Raw genomic sequence first — 21,879 nt, 5'->3', positions numbered from 1 at the left:
ATTTTTATTAATGCTTAAATGTGTTTAAATAAGTTGCCTTTAGGAGCATAAAGAACTGTTATTGAAAATATCGGGAAACATTGTAGAAACGTACAAAATCTGGGAGGCAGCATTTTTGACAGCCATTTTTGTAGATAATAAGTTGCCTTTAGGAGCATAAAGAACTGTTATTGAAAATATCGGGAAACATTGTAGAAACGTACAAAATCTGGGAGGCAGCATTTTTGACAGCCATTTTTGTAGATAGTTTTTTCAGAACACAGATTAATTAATTTTCATTTTACATTCCACAACATGTATTGAAAAAATAAAATTTAAATTTCGTTTGGATAAAATAAGAATGAAACCGCTTTTGAAAGAAATTATTACATTCTAATCAGACTAGGTTAAGCCGAATGTAATCTTTTATTTTCTTCTACGAAACAAAGGAAGTATTGTAATCTCAAAAAATTTTGGGTATCATATTTCAACAGAAAAATCCATGTTGACTGTTCCCGAATCCAGTTGGACGACTTTTTTTTTTTTTTTTTTTTTTTTTTTTTTCGTGATATCATTACATATGAACAGAATAAATGACTCGTAATTTTTCAAAACATATTGTAAAAGGGTTTTAAAGTGGGTTCAAAAGGTACTTTTTCGTTATATTTGTACGTACGTATGTGCGTATCTCCTATACTTCAGAAACGATTACCGTAGAACGTTGAAATTTTATATATGGGACGCTATAGTATCTAGGTGTGTAGCTCCCTTTTTGATTGCAATCCGCATTACCATATAAATACATAAATATAAGAAATATAAAGAAACTTAATACAGGCTAAAATAAAAAACACAAATTTTTTATACCCGTCCTGCGCTATAGCTGCAGGATTGAAGTAAAATAAACTTAAAGCATCTAAGGTAAAATTAAACTGGAGTCAAAACAAAGCGATTCCTCAACGATACTGATAACTACATCATTGTATAAGAGGTTTAATATAATATCTAAACAATTCAAAATTTTTAAAAAAGATCAAAGTTGTACAAATTCAAAAACTAAACATGCACAAGGGGAAAATGATATATAAGACAATAGAAATAATAATTAAACTTCTTTTACTGAAACTCCAACTCAGACCTCATCAGTGGAAAATGAATTAAAGCTTCATTAAAGTTGATTAATAACGAGTTTCGTTCTACACACACCCAACCCCTTATCCGCGGCCTCTGTTTTTGAAAAGTTGGTCGCAGTTATGTGCTTCTATTTACAGAAGTGTTTTAAGTGACGAAGATATTGATGTTTTGTCAAAATAAGAAAATACAGTATTTTCTTATTATTAAGTCGACGACAATAGGTAAGTTGTCTTAACAAATCTGACGAGACAAAAGTCGTTCTGAAAACTTCTATGATAAAAGGAAGCATGAGAAGGCTAGGAAGAACCTGCACAGATGCATTATTGCTAAATAATCAATTATGAAACTAAATTAGTATACGATAAAAAGGATTGAATGCATAAAACTAAATACATTTATAAAAGAAGAGAAAGATACGAAGATGGTAACATGTAAAGTAACAGTTCCAAAAGAAATAAATTAGAGATTGTTGGAGATCTAATGAAATATATTACTCATTGAGAAATACTGTTGTGCAGTATGTTTATCATATAGTTTACAAAATGAAAGGGAAATTTTACAAGTTTGCTTTCCTTGCACACGCACATGGAAATATACATTTTTTATGTTTTGAATATTTGATTTACATATTAATGTCTACTATCATACTGGCTGCTAAATATTTTGTATACAAGCTGGAAAAATTTTATTTCTTAAGCTCACTGTTAGTTTGGCAAGTATTGTCAACATACAAAAGTGTAACTTTTTATTTGTCGAGGAGAAAGATTTGAAAATGTTTAAATTACCGCCTGTGCAGAAGTACTCATTACGTTAAACGTAAATAAAAGTGAAACTTTGTTCAGAAACTACAGCGTGTTTATCTAAAAGCCGATGTTTGTTTTCCGAGGCACTTTCTCTCGAAGTCGAGTTAGTTCCATTAGCAAACTCCACCTTTTATAATTGGCCCTTCGGTATCTTTTGATTGTGGACCACTTTCCTTCCGACTGCTCTACAAACAGCTCCCCACCAAGGACGACTGAAATTTTTCACTCCAACAGGGGAGAACAAAGCGAAAATGAATGGAAACAAAAAGTGGAGTTTTAAATTCAGCGGAGAAAACAGCAGAGTGGATCAAGGTCGGACTCCACCTTTCTTTGATTTCCTCTTCGAATGGTTTCCAGCTTGGCTTTCTTCTTTTTCAGCACCGCACGTTTCCCCATGCAATGTTTCATTTTGCATGAATGTTGCGTTGGTGATTCTTCCAAACTTATTTACATGGGTAGGATTGGGAGATGGTACATTGATCAAAGATGAATCACAATAAAATGTTCGTGGGTGCAGAATTAAAATTTGATTCCAGCCGATAAGCCTTGTTACATATTCGGAGATAACAATCTTGCATCAATAATCAATTCTTGCATCATAAATATGTATCTGTCAGAGCCATGCACTGAACCTTAATTTTACTTTTTAAAGTCCTAATTATTAATTAACACGTCTTAAAGTGATTCTCCTTTATAATGTGGGAAGTGAAATCAGATTTGAATCCGCCGTATAAAGCTACCGGCATTGAATTGAAAACGAAAAGGTACAGTTAAAAAGATCAAAATAAATCTGAAAAATCATACGCATATGCATTTAATAACAAACTTCAGGACTCCTGCTTAAGTATTTCTTTCGTTAAATTATGCAAATAAAAAGCAACGAACAAATCATAAGTATATGCAATACTAATGATACAAAAATTCAATACACATGATGTTAAGCATAAATATATTGTAAATAGATATCATATTATTTAAAATTAAATCTACAGTTCATTCATTTACTTTAAATGCATATAACATAAATGTTTTATCAAATTATTTTAAAAAACTTTTCTGAAAGTTTAAGTTGTCTAATCACAATAGCTGTCTGTAGCCACAACAGCTATCTGTAGCCACAATAGTTGTCTGTAGCCACAATAACTAAAACTTTTATTGCCAAAATTTGTTTCAGATAGTTTTTTCGAATCCTTTTTTTTTTTTTAAATTTCCAGGTGCCTGGCCGCATAATTTTGTGCTGGCGATATTCATAAGCTGATGTTTGAAAAATTAATGTTAGGCGCGTTATCCTAAAACCACATTATTTACATTTACATTTAAGCAGCAGTTTCTTAATATCCAAACCCGCTATGAAAGAAATAGCTTTACAACAAGGAATCACTATGTAACCGGACTAGCCTCAGGAAATTGGTCAAAATTATTCAGCTAAATTTCGCTGAAATATTTGCAGTTTCCTAATTTATATTTACTATTATCACTACTGAAAATTAAGTACCGTTAAGAAATAGATGCAAAAATTATAACTATCATACACTCTGGTATAAAGACCGCACATTTTATACCAAAACATTCAATACAAATTTACGGATGTGGACATCAGACCGCTCACTGAGTTTCCAAGTTTGATAAAATGTGCTTATTATCATAAAAAAACTTGCAATAACTCTTGAATGCAAAAACATGTGTAAAAGAACACAAATGAAAATACTGAAGTTAAATACCTTTAATTATCAGGATATTCAAGACTCGTACGTACATAATTATACAGCTCTGGATTTTTTTTTCAAAATAGGAAGACAACGCATACATTCGGCAGCAGTTTTAACAATTACTTTTAAATACATTGCCTGAAACAACAAAGTTTATAAGAGTAAATGCCTTCAAAAATGAGCACAAACGCTAACTGTTTACCATACATACAACAGAAGAGGAAAAATTGGGTGGGACAGCAGAATTTCATCATTGGTTGTACGGTTGGAGTCCTCCCACACTAATTCTACAGCGCAGCCTCAATTTTGATCGACAAAGCTCCACAGGATGGATACGAGAGCCACCAAACTACATGAAATAGGTTTCGGCTGTCCAGTATTTTAAATGCACCCATGTCGTACATATACCATACATATGCCATCTTCGTAATTCGAGCCCAGGCTCAGCGATACGGCAAACTGCATCGCTAATAACAGCACCAATCAGAAAAAAGCGGTCCCATATACCCAACAGCAGGTCTTATGTTCTGATCACTCACGTTCAGTCGAAATATAAGTTTCACTGTCTTATCTCGTTATAGTGATTGAAAACATTCCTCACTACTATGATAAATAGTAAAACATCTTCATATCTACCATCTATTCCCATTCATTTAAAACTTTTTTCAAGTTTTGTCCTGGATCACACTGCCTTAGCTAACAATTCCTGTGAATTGTACCTAGTCCACAGCAACTCATGATCCATTCACCCGTTTTTTAAGCACTCAAGCAATAACTCTACATAGTAATTTTTTTCTTCATAAAAATGCTAGTACTGTCATTTCACGGCTATGCTTGAAAAATAACTTTTAATACTAAAATGTTTCTTAATTTTGCTACCCCTTTGTTTTTGTTGAAAGAATTAGACTTTTCAATCGGTGGTACAACTAAAAATTTTTACTTTCATAATTATTACGACAAAAATAGTCAAAAGTTTTACTTTATTCTGAAATTCTAAAAGAAATAAGCTTAATTTCCTGCGGTTTCGATAGTTGATACATCCTTTAAATCTCATGAGATAATATATAAAAGTATAAAATAGCACAAATTTGTCAGCGTTTAAAATTTTTTTATGTTTCGACTCGTGTTCCTGTATGGCTCACCAGCGGCTAAGTGGTAATATCCCTGAACACTAGTAATTCGATCCGGAATCGAATATGAGCGAATAGGCTGGCAGCATGGGAGCTTTTGTGGTTTTGCCTTTTTGTGACATGAATACGAGTCAGATCTTTAAAAAGTCTTGCACGAAGATATCCCTACTTACAGGCAAATAATCCTCGAGTTCCTTTGCTTTAATAAATTAATCTAACCTAAACTATCTTGTTCTTGTATAACGCAGTTTGAGACTCTGGGAAAGCTAACTTCCAGCTATTATAAAGGAAAATTACAAAGGAACTACCTGTATTAAGTTCGAAAATTATTTCTTACTTAAAGGCATGAGATTTTAAGCGTTAAGGTTAAGACTACATCTACTTCTAAACAGAGGATCACAAAAAATTCAAAAACCGTGAAACAAAGAATTTGGAGAATTACATGGGAAAACTATAATACACAGCCTCATACATAAAACACATGAAAGTAATACCTGAAACATTGTCGAGTAGACAGACAGAATATAAATATTGCTCATCGAATCGTCACGTAATTCAAAAGAGCGAGAAAAATCATGTTATTAACAAAGATTTTCGCATCGCCTTCGTTAAAATATTGCATATGTTTGTAAATTACTCCGCAAGTGAAATGAAGTCGTGTAAATATGTCCAAAAATAGAATAAGGATTCACAGACATCTTGAAGAAGTTTGGTTTTTGGCAGTGTTCAATCTGAGGGAGATTAATGATCAAATTCACAAAAGCCTTTTTAGTCATGAATCCAAGAATATATAAGAAATTCCTAAACATGTCAAAACTGTTGAGAGATTGTTTAGTAATTAATATGAAGGTTGACTTGTCTTAAGCTAACAAATACTTTGTAACTTCAAGGCAAGTCTCTAGAGGGAATTTCTGAGTAGACAAACAACTATAAATACTAGTCAGAGACATGAGAAGGTCATGGGTAGTTTGTATGGTACTTGCATTAAATTCGCTTGGAGGACTGAAGCAGCATCATCAGCTTATCTTCGAAAATTATCATAACAATAAGAACAGAATGACATTGTCTCTCTGGAAACTTTAAAACAAGCATTAAACTTAAGAAACATTTCATCTCATATGTGATATTTTATTTCTGCATGACATAAAACCCAAGTAAGAAGATCAACATCCGGTGGAATCTATTCATTCTGCGTTATTGTTTTAGCTTATTACTTAAGAAAATAAAGAGCTTCAAATAATTATCCACATTTATAATTTGCACGTATATATATAGGTAATAATTTTTAAATGCTTAAAATCATAACGTTGAAGCCTAATAGGAACTTGAAGATGTGGCCGAATTTGTTATTCCTTTTTATTCTCGTTATCCAGACATTTTCTACTGGATGAAGGCTTATGCAAGTTATTTGCGTTAGAGCTTTATGTATGAATCATATGATCGTTGGAAGCAAAAATCAAGAGAGAAGAGAAACATGACTGAGTAAGATATAAAATTAGGCAAAGCAACAACCTTGTGCCAGCAACCAAATATGTTAATTATAAAATTAGGCAAAGCAACAACCTTGTGCCAGCAACCAAATATGTTAATTATAAAATTAGGCAAAGCAACAACCTTGTGCCAGCAACCAAATATGTTAATTTTCCAGTAATAAAATACATTTTTCATATACAGTTAATTTTTCCTGAAAAAAAAAAAAAATATGAACTTTAATTTTTTTTTTTTTTTTTTTTTTTTATAAGTTCCGATTTTGAGCGTAATGTGCATTTGCCCCTCGCTCCCTATTTTAACTTCGTTAATATTTCTTTATGCTTGATCAGACAGCCTGGCTCAGTAAAAGTAGGCGGCCAGTGCAACTCTGATTAAAAATCTAGTTATAACCACGTGCAGTGCTGATAAGCACCACGTGTTTCTGTGATTCCTATTTTCTTCTTTCTATGTATTTCTTTCTCCTGATGAGGAGGGACCTTTAGCTGCCCTCGAAATCGATTGAGTGTTTCATTATACCTACGCTAAATATAAGGTTGTTTTTTACGATTTTGATTGTCACATTAGCGTGTTTCTCTTCTAGTCTAGTTTCGATGGTTTAAATACTGAACCATCTTCTTCAACTGCTTGAGTGCAAATGAACGAGATAGAATATGGCCATAAGATAAGGAATGACTGGAAAGAAGTCGAGCTACTGGCGCCATCTATTCTCAACGTCTCCATATCTACTTTTTCAGTTCTTGAGAAGCACATTTATAATATAAATCATACAGCATAATGAGGGCAATCACATTTCTTTCTTTTCGACATCAGTATAACACTTCCATGAAAGAAAGAACATTTGGCAGCAACAGTAAATACAGCAGTTGTCAGCAACAGATTAGTAGATGTGAAACGAGAAATAGGGAGAATGTAACGTGCCCCAGCTCAGAATGATTTAATTTGGGTTAAGCTTTATTTTGATTGGTTTATTTTAAGTTCGGCTCCCGAATTTAAAATTATTATTCGTTGAAGTGTTATGTAAATATTTGAGTCATTAACGTTATGTAAGAAACATATGGCAACTAATTTTGTAATGACGCATTTTACAGAGATTTATTATAAGCACTTAGTATTCTTAGGGCAAGGAAATAACCAAATTAAAATGGGGAGTTAATGAACTAATTGCAAATTAAAGATAGAATTTTAATTTACATATTTTTAGAGTATGTACATAAATTCTGGTTAGGCAGAGATGTTTGAGAGAGTGGTGTTGTGAAAGTATGATGGTAAATGATTCACGAGGTTTTACTTTACTCACCGGGAAAGGAAAGGAGTTTTTCTTCTACAAGTAGTACTAAGAAAAAAAAAATTCTGAATTTTCTTAGGTAAATCTATGAGGGAATTTGCAAGACATACCGCAGAAAATAAGTTAGAGCCTACTGCAGATCTCTAAATTATATAAACGGAATATGTTAATTTTCCACTAATAGAATACATTTTTCGTATACAGTTAATTTTTCATGATAGAAAATATCAATTTCCTATGTTCCATTATCCATTGACAGTTAATTTCCATAACAGAAAATGTCAATTTTCTATCATTGTCTTTTTTCGAATTTTAAAATTTATTTTGAGAGAAAAATAAGAGTTAAAATAATTCAATTTATTTTAGAAGTACCCATTTCTATTTTTAAGGAAATAACCTTTAAAGAGGTATTTAAAAAATAGCAAGTGAGAAATTTTGAATTATGAAACCATTTCAAATAAATGGAATTTAATATAAAAAAAAAGGGTAATCAACAAAATAAAGCGTTGAACTTCAGAAAATCATTCATTAGGAAATATCTTACCTTTTTTCAGCAATGCAAATGTTCTCAAGTAAAATCCATACACATTAAGCGATGTTGACTTCCAAAACAAAATACTCATGAACACAGAAAGTGAAAACGAACTTATGAAACACTAGGTCAAAACTGGGTTTCCGTTTCCATCCCTCAGAGACATCATTCTCTCGCGATAATTAGCATTTCAAACTGCCCAAGTTAGGGGGAGGATTTACAATACGTGGGGGGAGGGGCTGCTAGTATTTTGTAGACTACTTTGAAGAAACCCTTCTCTGAATGTTGTTGGCCTTAACCTACAGCGGGAGAAATTTCAGTTTTTTCCTTTTTCCGCACCCAAGGATGTTGGCTCAGAACCGGTGCACTGCGTTGAATATTTTTTACTACTTTTTTTTCGGAAATCCAGTTCTAAATAGGCCAATCCAGTAAAGTTTTTTGCTTTTAGATAGATGATCTTATGTTTTATTTATCTGTTAGCTGTAATCAGTTCTTTGAAGTTTCAACTCTTTTCTGTCGTTCGACCTTGTCGAGCGGTTACTTTTTTCTTGAAATAATTTTCATTTATTTACAAGTTTGGTCACTTTCGTTTTACGCATGCTTTTTTTTTAAAATCCAGTATGACTTACGTAAGGCGTAGGATACGCATCTAAATGCTGCGGTTGTAGACGGCAGGAAATATTTTGAAAGTGAAACAATTTTTTCTATGAATACATTTCAAATCCACGGCCATCAAGCACCGTAAGTTTTTATGCTTTTTATGCTGACTTTTCTGTACATTCGAGCTTTCATAAGCAGAAATATTATAACGATGAGTTTAACATTATAACTAGCCGTTGATGCGACCGTTAAATAGTTATGATTAAAAATAAATAAATAAATAAATAATTTTTTTTAAAGTAAAGAAAAAAAAAAAATCTGAAAGGTTTCAGATTTTAAATTACGTCCAAAGGGGCGTTTTCTTTAACATATTGTGTATTACCTTTATTTATTAAATATTATGTTCTTCGCACTTAAACCATAAAATTCAGTTCAAGAGCAATATCGCAAAACATGAAACATTTTAAAATGAGCATGTCTTTAGAATTTCCGATACAGAGACTCGCGCGCTGGAGATAAAATTTTTTTTTCGTACAACGTTGCCATAGCTCGCTTTAAAATCCTTGAGTTCGTTAATCAAAATTTCGTTAAAGTTTTACAAAGCATGAAATCGATAATAAAACAAATTCCAAATTTCAAATTTGGGTCTCCAGATGCCCATATTCGCAGGAGGATTACGTTATTCAAAATTTGATGGCTCTAGGTACTCTTGTTTTATCACAATGCGAGAAAAATACATACATTTATGTAGATTCTTCATTATTAAATTTCTTTAAATATAATACAGGGCGATAATATTTGGTGGCAACAATTCGAAAAAGGAAACAACGCGAAATGCCAAAACGAAATGAATAGTCCTTCTGGGCAAATTGCCCCTTTGGACCTAAAAAACCCATGGTCCAACATTAAATGTTTTTTTATGAATCCAGCTAATGCAATTTAATGGGTTCATCTAGTATTTAATAATAATTCAAACTAATATGCGTTTATGGCCTTTAAGTCGTATAGTATGTTAATTAACAACAGAATAAATTTGAAAAGAATTTTTAACTCGGGTGTCGGCAATAATTTTTTTAATCCCTGAGTTTGCTGATTAAATTCGGAGGAGAAATATAGTCTAGTTTTGTCGAGTGACGATATTTTTATTTTATATGGCTCAGTTTTTCTGATAAAATTTAAAGTATAAATATATTGCGCTTTGGCAATTGACAACGCAAAGCTTTTACTACGCTAAATTTTTAATCCGAATTTTCTTAAATTCTCAGATTATACGAAATAAACAAAAAATTGGAATCTTAAAATTCAGATTTCAAGGAACACATATTCAGGTGAAAGACTATGTACGTTGAAAGTTCAATAGCTCCAGGCGCTTCCTTTTTCTGGCAATGCGACTATTTCTGGCAATGCGAGTAACACAGATACATACAAATTCTTCATTATTTAATAATAGATATAGAGAACACAATATCCTTTGAAATATTGACTAATTCTATCTTCCCCCCCCCCCGAGATCTTGGCTCTGGGAGTATAACATACACGACCTCAGTTCTTTCTATCCAAAAGGGAAGCATATGCCAAAGGGTTGTGGCTTCGGCCATCCGAGTGGAAGGCCTGACGATCAGTCTTTATCGGTTTCAACAAGCTCCATACATTTTATCTTCTATTGGTATTTCTAAAATGTACCAAAGAATACTTCTCAATCTTAGCCCTATAGATCAGTGCTGTCCAACATTTTTGACCTCATGGCACACCTCTCAGGCACACTTTATGTCACGGCGCTCCATGAAACACTATGCATAAACAGCTTTCTACTAACATGAATAATTTCTTCTATTTCATTCTAGGAATACAATTAATAAAATCTTACTTTCAAATAATTTGCATTATAATACATAAATATTTCAGCTAGACATTCGTTCAGATATGGCTTCTTCTGTAGTTATAAGCGCGAAATAAATTAAACAAACGGAATGAAAATGCCTAATCCATACATACTTGATGACTGATACTTGACAAAGTTTTTATATTAATATAGAATTAATTTTGCGGCAACACAAACCAATATATTACTGATCATAATTTAATAAAAAATGAAACATTTTAAGTAGCACTCTCAATATATGCAACTTTCTTTTTCCACAGTTAATATATATTTTACATTCCTTTTTCAGTAAAATACTTGGGCCAGTTTCTTTGAAGATAATTATTTTATATATGAGTATATGGTCGAAAGAAGTGTACAAAATTCGTGATCAAGATTCAATAATAATGACTTCTTTAAATTCTTGAAAGTGAGCGTAGAAAGAGAAATTGTGTTCCCCGTGTATGGTGTATTAAATAGTAAAAGAATGTTTATAGCTTTTTAACGAATGGATGGAAACTCCTGTTTTCTAGTTACCCAGAACTGAGATAAAGGAGCATTTTTAAACTCAACTTCAAGAGTATGCGATCATTTTTTGATGTACAACTCTTATTTTTAGGCGTTTGGTAGTATTTCCCAATGATACGAACTTATAGGGTGACACACTTTTAGTCCTTTAGATAACACTAACACCAGCATTGCCAGAAACAACCACCGACCATAGGACTTGGACAGTCTCATGCTGTTAAATATAATTATTGTTAGTCCTTCAACTGCACATCAGTGTGCCGCTACGCATCGATTGAAACGCACTGCTATAGATGATTAAACATTTGAGAATCTTGAAAAATTAACTATGATCTCATCGGAAGATGAATGGGGATCCGGCCTGTCGGAGCATCATAAGAACACATGATATAAGCATCTTAAATTCTTGCATCCCCTCTCACTTGAAGGACGAGTGACGCAGAGAAAAGGCCCTCGACTAATTAATCCAAGTTGTTGACGAACTATAGGCCAATACTCTTTTTTTTTCGAGAGAAAAATGTAAAGACATTAGAAATCTGAAAAAGGAAAATCACAAAAATTTCGTTGTGCTTTAACTCAAAAAAGTCTTCGGTGTGCCGGATCAATATACTAACTTTTGTCAGCAACAGAACATGTGAGGAATGTCTTAATTCTCAACAGCTTCGTCTATAAAAATTCTACAATAAATTAAAGAATAAAGCATATCCTTATTATTGCATCTAATAAACATTTCATAGGTTGAATCAAATTCTGTACGCTAGTATCAAGATGGAAATGATGCCACACAAGTTTATTTCTATTCCGCATTTTGTAGGCTGATTCAAATTCAATATTAGTATAAAGATGGAAGGAGTGCTATACAGTTTTATTTTTAATCTTCCAACTCATCTGAATCTATCAGCAACAAGTGTAAGTAAACCACAAACAAACAACTAATCATTCCTGGCGGTGAAACAGTTGTGTGGTTGGTTGAGTGTTTTCGTGGTTTTCCTTTATGCAACATGGGTTTCTTAAAAACCTCCCTTCATGAAGTGATATCTCTGAAAGTTCAAAATCCATATTTAATTTGCCATAGTAAATTGTTCTACATAATTTTCACGATGTTAAAAGGTAGTTCTGAGAGTGACTTTCAGTAGAAATCCTACTTTTAGAGGAATATTTGTGTTACTTTTACGATGAACACACGTAAATTAAAAAAAAAAAAGTAATTAATCTTCTTTTATTAAAGACGAGGCACTGACCTTACGTGCGTTGGAAAAACTCTTAATATTCAAAGTGCTACATTTTTGCGTAATACGAGTCCAAACAGTAATATTTTACATGATAAAATTTATACTGGAATTTAAAATTACGCAAGCAAAAATACATTTCTTTGTAAATGGCTAGATTTTTTATGACATTTGATACTCAGTCATAACGTTTCGTAACGAATATCAGTGACATCAGAAAGATTCAAAAAGTTACTATCTTATATTAGAAAAGGCGAAGAGAAAAATATGTGCTTAGTGGGGACGCACTCGGCTGATCAGTGTATAATGGTTAACAATGTTTAACAGTGTCTTTATCGGAAAAATTATGCACACTGAAGATTTTGGTAAATTTCATGAAGTGATTAATTTTACTAACTTTACTGTGGAAAATAAAGCAATAAAATAATTAATCCATTCTCGTTTAATCTTTATTTAATTTCAGTTATTTATTATTAAATTTCTTTTATTTATATCGCCAAGTCTCAAAAATGTATATACAACTTTAAAGTTGGATTTATTCTCAACGTTTTAATTCCCCCCGTTTTCATTTTCTTACAATTCGTAACGTAGCGAGTTTCCTGCGTTCGCTGATTCAATGTATTATAGAATCGGGAGTTTACTAATAATGTATATAACATGTAACATATAGTTGATTACTCTTATAATTTTATGCTGAAAAAGATAATTGAGTAATTAAATTCAGGAAATGTTCCTCATAATCCTAGTAATGAGATTCACGAAAATTTTAAAATTAATAATTTATTATTATTAAGTTTATGCATGAGATGTTCTAAATAAGATTTAAAGTAAGAAGTCTTGATATTTGACAAAACAATGCATGTCAGGATTGCTTGAAATAATATTTATTTACTGATCTCTATGATATCACAGAAAGATAAGCAACAGCGGCCTCCTAAAATTTGATAGTACAGCAGCGACATCTTCGCACGTCATTAAATCTTCAGTAATAGCTATGTCAATCGTGACGCAAATGGAAAGAAAAATAGCTTACTATTTTCATATTATGACTTGTATAAACGCAAATGTATTATTAATAATTTACTTCAAAATTCAAACGAAAATTTTTCAGAAGGAACTTTTGAAAATAAAGCTGATTTCTTTTGCACTTAAAAACCCATCTCTTAATGACTAAAACCTTAATGCAGTTTAATTGGAGAGAAACATAAAAGTTGGAATTTAAGTAAGCACTGTAAATATTGTTAGCAACAGTAAGCGAGAGTATAAATAATTAGTTTAAAATTGTCACTTCGAAGCCATTCACTTCCTGCACTATACACAAAAAGAATTTAGATTGACTTAAATTTTACAGAAAAACCCTATGAATTTTGAGACTATATGGCAGGCATGTTTTTTTTTTTTTTTTTTTTTTTTTTTTTTTTTTTTGTTTGTTTGTTTGTTTGTTTGTTTGTTTGTTTGTTTGTAAGAGAAAAAAGTTTCTACTACTGAAAACAACGTATTAAATAAAATGCAGAACTTATAAGGCAAAAACATATAACTAATGTTACATGATTCAACTATAAATCTTTTTCCAGACCTGAAATTGCTTGTTAGAGCCATAAAAACGTTCTTGCTTCTAAATTTCAAAATCTCATATTCCAGTCATCTTCTCCTAACTTGATAATCCTCTAGTACTTAACGCTAACCGTAGAATTAAGTTTTCTGAAGTTAATCTCTCAGAATGTCAAAATTTGTTAAAATGTAACTCCCGTTTTTTTGAATTTGTAAATTTTTTGGTTCCTCTTATCGGAGAAAATTTTAAATTGAGCAGAATTTCAGGATCACAGAGAGATACAATTCGCCACTTAATTACAATACTAATTAACATTATTAATAAATCATTCGTTTCTAATCTTAACCAAAAAAAAAAAAAAAAAAAGAAAAAAAAAAGAAAAAAGAAGAAGGCTAATCAATTCGAATCCAAGCATTATTATTTACAAAACTGTTAAGCATGGTAATACAGTTGTCGTGAACAAAAAAACATACATGGATGGAGTTACAAAAATGATAAATGAAATGCTACTTCTCCATCTATAAATATTCTCAGTTTCGAATCATTCGAAAGTTAAAACCGCCATCAAGTCATTTAACATACTCCGAAGTTAATCAAAATCACTAACTATGCTAGGTTAGTGACAGGCGCTCTTCCTAAAGTTTAAAAAAATTCGAATTCCAGCTCGCCTTATGATTTTTAACTTATGTATAGCGTAATATCCTTTAGCTATCTAGAATTTCTGCGTTACTTTCTAATAATATTCATACTTTAAAAAATTTCTTTGAATTTGCTAGTAAATTTGAAGATATTTTTCCTTTAGTCTTTACTTATGATTTTTTTTTACGTAAAATTACTCTTTTTTTTATTTTTACAATTGAAAGATCATTAAAATATCACGAAATGGGGCTTCAGAAGGAAAACGTTTTTGTTCCTGAAGAAGAAGGATATATATCTGATTGCTTCAAAATCGATAGAGTTATGTACAAAGTCTACAATTATTTTTAGTTTCTAAATAGTTTTCAATTTTACATTTTAATTTTTACATTCTGAATTTTACACTCTTCGAATTAAGCGATATAAATATATCAAAGGGTACCGTGTAATCACAGCAATTGGTGATATCTTTGACACTTTCATTCAAAACTTTAGTTATTAAAGAGTAGTAACAAGCTGATACTGGGATTAAATTATTGACATTCAAATTTTTAGTAACTAAATATATTCTGTTCTAAATTCTAAAGATAATTTTATGTAATCTTCATAATATTATTTGTTGCTTTTTTGGCTGCCTCAAGTGTAACAGAAGCCAACGAGTTTATAAGACTTTCAGAACTACCAACTCTACAAGAACAGAAGACAGAATAAAGGCGCCAGCCAGAAGTAATCTTAATGATTTTGTCTTCAGGGTCAGAACCAACGTCTATTCATTATACCTTTCTAATTTTTTAACTATCAGGACTCCGCCGACTTACCGTTCTCACTGGTCTCTCAACCAAGGACGCTAAGTAGACTATCCCCTCGGGGAAGGTCGATCCAGAATTTCTCTTCATCCACTCTCTGATAAATATCAGGTGCAGGTATAAGGTAAAATGAGAATAATACTTTAAATTATATACTGGTTGTTCAAATTAAAGCCATTGTAAAAGTGCGCAGTGGAGAAACCACTTTAACGTATTTTTATTATGCGATTGCAAAGAAATTCAAAATTATTTATCAGTTTACTTTAAATTAATGAAGAGTTTGATAATTTGCGTAATAATATAGTGATTCTTTTGCGTTTAAAGTATTGTATGTTTTAGAATTTAATTATTATTATCAACTGAGAAACTCTTTAATGATCAATCTGAAATTTTGCACGTTTAGAAATCAGTGATTGGTGTATGCAGAATTAAATAAAATGATGATATAGCAAGGATCATTTAAATCTTTAACTATCGAACCCCTGCTTATCCTCTACATGTACTTTAAGGAAAGGGATAAAATTTAAAATTACGTTAGATAGAATCAGAGAAACACGGAAATGATATAAAAGAATATGGTTTTAAAAATCATTTACTAAGCTAGATTATTTGAATGCGGTAAAGAACACGATTATTCTTTGAAACCGAGTCAAACTACCAGTATTCAGCGATCTTAACCAATCGACGACTGGTGGAGGATTGTTCGAGAAAGGAAATCTTCTATATCTAACTTCCATATCGAGAACTATATTCCATATCGTTCAAACAAACTTTATTCCCCAATGTATAATGGATGCAAACCAGTTTCCATTAAAAAATGCTTCACGGAGGCTTTCCTTCCTTTAGACAGATAGCCCTTATGTGCTTCACCAAATTCCAATAACTAATCTAATTTAACCTAACACACTTTAAAAGGACATTAAGAAAACTGCTAATATAAAATGTTGTAGCCAGAGCTTTCGCTGCCTGGGGCGCTCTCGAAATTTGCTGCAAGTCTCGATACACAAGCATATAACTGTAAAACGCCAAAATGGCATGCTGGGAAATAAATTAAAACTTCTATGTTTATTTATGAAGTAAAATTCTAATTTCAATATTTTTAAATAATACTTTGCTTGCGTTTTGTCCGCAAAACCATCGATTATATTTTACAGGTCTACTTCATTGCTCCATTTGCAGTTAGGACTACGATGGTATAGAAAGGTTTTTTAAAAGCGAAGTATATATTTGCAGGCCTTAAATACTTTGCAAATAACTTCTATCCAGAAATCTATTTTCAAAATAAGCAACACTTACATCAATTTGAGGAATTCACAGTATTACAATTTTGTAACTTTGATTTAAAGATTGTAATTTTGGAATTAATTGCAAAAGTCCAAAAGAACCGCTCTTCTTCTTCCTGTTTCGTTTTCCCCTATCAATAACGTAAACAAAACTTTGAAATAATGCTCTCTTAACGATAAAGCGTTTTCTCATTGACGCCACCGTGATCAAAATTAAGTTGATATTCACATTTTTCTTTCAAAAATTTCTACAAGGTAAAAAGAGTATAAAAAGAGTTTGTAGATGTTGAAATCTCATAGGGATTTCTTTGAATATTGCGTGTAGAGCAAAAAATTGTTTCTTTTTTCAATTTAATTTCGTTTGGCAGTTCTCAATCTCATTATTCTTCACTTGCCTTGGCGATCCACATAACTAGGCTCTCTGTGAAGTAACATTTCATGTAAAAAATGCCACTCTAAAGAATGTACCACCCGGGGTGGATCTCTCCCTCCCTTTAGCTGCACTACTGCTAACATAAAAACGTATGTTTCTGATCTTCTGAAAAGTATTCATAGAGGTTAAATAACTAGCTATGAAGACAAGAAAAAATACGTTTTTCAACTTTAACTGAAATTTATATATTAATCAAAAATATTTCATAAAATTATAATGAATATAGAACGAATATCTAGTTGTAGGGGCAAACACAGAATAATAACTTTATGTTTTATCTTTACAAAAAATCCTATGCTGATTAAAATTAGGTCTTATAATCATAGCAAATCTAAAATGAAAAAGCTGATTTTATTGCATCTTCCTTTTCATGTAGCCTTAACTAAGGGAGGTAATATTACTGTGAAGTTTCTTTCTGATATTCCCACAGTAAATTCGGGGTCGTTCTGCTTCCGTTGTTATTCGACCTCTACCCCATGCTCTTTACTCGCATCGCTCGCTGCACATATGCTTAATTGGTTGTTAGCTAATGCGAACACCTCTTATGACCTGAAACGCCCCACAGATTTTAGGTGAGTACTTAAATTTCCTCTTGAAAATGAAGAGAAAAACAATGATAGCTTTGCACTGCGTAATGAAACGATGAAACCGTTTTTATTTTCTACGTTATTTGACTAGTTAGGAATCACTGGATAATTGTTAATGACCCATGACTATTTAAAAAGCACTGAATAGATGTTAACAATGACGACGTGCAACACTGAATTGCGTTTATTTGTATGGTAAGAATTAAGCTTCTACGCTTGAAATGCAAAATGAGGAAGAAAACGATAGCTTGCCTTTGAAGGATGGACAAGCATGCAGTAAGGTAGGCTTAAAATAAAATCAGGTAAATTTTTTTATAAAATAAACTTTTATTTAAAATTCATAAAATAATTAATGAACACAAGGAGAAAAATAATTTCTTATCATCTAAAATATTCTCTTGATCTGATGAACATTTAGTTTCATGAGATAAAGAGATTATATAATTTCACTTTACAAAATTCATCTAGTTTTACATCACGAATAATGAAAATGTTAGGGTCCTTTATAAATTTCTAAAGATAATGGCTTTTGGACAATACAATTAAATTATTATTTTATTTCGTTATTAGGACGCCCACACTTTGTAGACGAATTTTGTAAATCTACAAAGTGTACACATATTTATTCTATTGCTGCCATGAAAATGAATGATAAATTACTATTCTTCTTCTAATTGTTTTATTATTTTTAAATAAAAGTTTATTTTATAAATTACTTAACTTCATTTTATTTCATTTTTTTTTTTAGTCTTTCTTGCTATGAAAAATCTCTTTTTACTTTCAACAACTCCTGGTACCTAATAAATTGATTTTTTGGCGATCTCAGTTTTATACTTTTTTGAGAAGACGAGTAGCAAAAGATACGCCTGATTCAGAAGAACATCTCTGAAAACTCATATATAAATATACTCTACATTAATATGTGATATAAGTTCTATTCTGAAAGAATAACACAATTTTTTTGGTTTTTGTTTTTTGTTTTGTTTTTGTAGTTTATATAAATAATTATACTTCGATTTAACTAATTTTAAATGTTTTTAAAATTTAAATTAAGGTAACTCTTGAATTTGATAGCTTAGCAAACGGGCTTAGTTCCCTGTTCTTCAGTAGCTCGCATAAATCTCAGTTTTGCAAGTCTTATAACCTTGGTATTTCTCTCGCCTTCTTAGCATGCCTTCGTGGTGTAATGGTCAGTACACTCGGCGCGTATTCGAGAGGCCCGAGGTTCGAGCCCCGGCATCGTTATTGCTCATTTTTTACATCGCCGTGCTTAAAATGAAACTAATGTCGCTACACTCTTAATCCCATTGGTTATTTATGAATTCATTGGACGTTAACAGCTAATGACAGCCGTCTTAAGAAATTTGGTACGGGTCAGAAACGATATTGTTTTAATACAGTTTCTTACAATATTCCAGAAATCTTCATCAGAAGTGATAACAGCAATCATGCCTGTAAGAAACAAATACAAAAATGTACAGCTACACCATGATTTGGATTTTAAAGCGGGATTATAGATTAGATTTATACGCGTAAGTTTATATATTATCATAATTATATTATTCAGATTTAAAACAAAGTGCGTTTGTGAACTAAATGCATATTTATAGTTAACGTTAAATCTTGAAAATAAGCGCTTTATAAATGTTATAATCAATGCTAAGAATGAGTATTTCATAAATAGTTGACATCTAGACGATTTTAATAGTTTATATGCTGCCACGTAGTTTGAACCGAAATTATGTGGTATGGAAAAATATACTTAAATTTTGTTGCCCGCATAATCGGACTAAATCTTACTACATATTTTCTGAATGAATCTAAAATTTTATTTATACTTAATAATCTATAAATATTAAAATGTATAAGAGGAAGTAGAGTTGTTTTGTATCAGAAAGACACTCGTTTAAAATTACTTTTGATTTACTTACCTGAACTCAGTATGAGAGAAGTGAATTTTGGCTTTCTAAAACATTTTAGATGTATGAAGATATGAAAAGTATCTACATTTCTCAGGCAGGATCAGAAGAACAACTTCCTAAAAAATAATAATTATATTATTATTATTTACTTTTTACGATAATATGAAAACAATACGCAAACAACAAAGCTTTTAATGTTTCAACTCCGATAATACTTGTATATCAGAGACGTATATATAAAATGATGCTGCAGTTAGAATATACATCTTTAGTAAAATGTTGGAAAATTGTGGAAATATTTCATTTGTCGATATATTAATTCCTCGGTTAATTATAAATTAATAAATATGACATTTCATTTGAATCAATCAGATTAAAATGGAGTTATCGGTCAGTTTCTAGTAATTCACATAAACATTAAAATGCACGAAATCTAACTTTCTGTTTTAAAAACCTAACTTTCTTTTTAGTCCAAAGGGATTTCAGTCCCGAAGGACTATTGCTTTCGTTTTGGCATTTTGCGTCGGACTCATAAACGTCGGTTCACTTTTCAAACTGTTGCCACAAAATGTTAGAGTCCTGCATTATATTTGAAGAAATTAAATAATGAAAAATCTGCATAAATGATTGTCTATTTCTCGCATTGTGATAAAACAATGGTACATAGAGCCATCGAATTTTGAATGACGAAATACTACTGCGAATATGGGCATCTGAAATCCCAAATTTGGAATTTGTTTTATTATAGATTTTATATTTTGTAAAACTTTAACGAATTTTTGATTTACAAACTCAATGCTTTAAAAGCGAGAAAATGCAACGTTATATAGAAAAAAAATACTTTTATCTCCAGCTCGCGAGACTGCGTATATCGGAAATTCTAAAGATATGCTTAATTTAACATTATTTTGCGATATTGCTCTTGAACTTAATTTTATGGTTTAAGTGCAAAGAACATGATATTTAATAAATAAAGGTAACACTCAAAAAGTTAAAAAAACGCCCCTTTGGACGTAATATAAATCTGAAAAATTTCAGATTTTTTTTTTAGTCCAAAGGGATTTGAATCCCGAAGGACTATTAGTTTCGTTTTGGCATTTTGCGTCGGACTCATAAATGTCGGTTCACTTTTCAAACTGTTGCCACAAAATGTTAGAGTCCTGCATTATATATGAAGAAATTAAATAATGAAAAATCTGCATAAATGTATGTATATTTCTCGTATTGTGATAAAACAACGGTACATAGAGTCATCGAATTTTGAATAACGTAATCCTCCAACGAATATGAGCATGTGGAAGACCAAATTTGAAATTTGAAATTTGTTTTATGATCGATTTCCTATTTTTTAAAACTTTGACGAATTTTTTATTAACAAACTCAAGGATTTCAAAGCGAGCAATGGCAACGTTGTGCAGAAAAAACATTTTTATCTCCAGCGCGTGAGTCTCTGTATCGGAAATTGTAAAGATATGCTCGTTTTAAAACTATTTTGCGATATTGCTGTTGCACTGGATCTTATGGTTTAAGTGCGAGGAACATGATATTTAATAAAGAAAGGTAACACACAAAATGTTAAAAAAACGCGCCTTTAGACGTAATTTAAAATCTGAAACATTTCAGATTTTTTTTTTTAAATTTTTTTTTATTTTCAAGTCAGTTAATCATTTGTTAATGTATACTCTATCTGTGCACTTAAAATTTGTGCTTCTTTATTATGATATATATAGTTAAAAACCGTAGGAAAATAAATTAATATAAGCATCTTTTTAAACTGTTGATTAATGCAATTAATTTTAAGACTTCTTAATTTATAAAATTCTTCCTATTGAGAGGAAAAATGTAAAAAATGTATTACTTTATTTAGCCAAAAAAGGAAAATAGTGTGTATTCGGAAAACTTTTATTTTATTACCGCAGCAAAATTTGTTCACGAAACGTGACCTGTGGACAGCAAGTACCCATGAGTTGTGTGTTTGAATGTTATTCAAGGTAAGTTGTATAGAAGTGGTGCAAGAGATACTGCATGTATCATAGTTTTCTTTCTATATCCTTGATATGCAAATTCTGATCATTGCAAAAATGGGCAAATTAAGTTAACACTGGCCACCCAAAATCGTGGAAGACAGTATTTCTGATCACTAAATTGTATGAAAAGAGTAAAAAAGTAATACTGAATCAGATCACAGATTTCTGACTATCTTGATTTGTTTGCTCTTCGAGTGCTATATTTGAAAATTATAATGAAAGAAAATTGAGTTAAAAAAAGATAGATAAAATTATTGAAAATAAAAAGGCAACTTCTCAAAATCTAACACATCCAGTTCATTACTTCGTATTTTTAATATTATATTCACTGAGGGAAAATATTTAAATATTT

The 21,879-nt window shown here is 31.2% G+C and overlaps 1 protein-coding gene across 2 annotated transcripts in view; it reads right to left on the bottom strand.

Moving 5' to 3' along the window:
• The window catches only part of LOC118193741 (uncharacterized), a 127,060-nt gene that overhangs the window by 63,567 nt on the left and 41,614 nt on the right, over positions 1 to 21,879 (bottom strand). Inside the window, exon 2 of one of the 2 annotated variants that reach the window (XM_035364869.2) lies at positions 19,510 to 19,616. The gene's annotated coding sequence lies outside the window, so the exon portion shown is untranslated. Of the gene's footprint in view, positions 1 to 8,075; positions 8,226 to 19,509; positions 19,617 to 21,879 lie in introns of those variants that run through there. The other variant, XM_035364871.2, reaches the window with a different exon arrangement.

Source organism: Stegodyphus dumicola, chromosome 7 (assembly GCF_044657685.1).
Source record: "Stegodyphus dumicola isolate Sdum_Otavi_A_Nest chromosome 7, ASM4465768v1".
Lineage (NCBI taxonomy): Eukaryota > Metazoa > Arthropoda > Arachnida > Araneae > Eresidae > Stegodyphus > Stegodyphus dumicola.
Note: the sequence above shows the minus strand (reverse complement) of the source record. Positions and strands in the feature narration are given on the sequence as shown.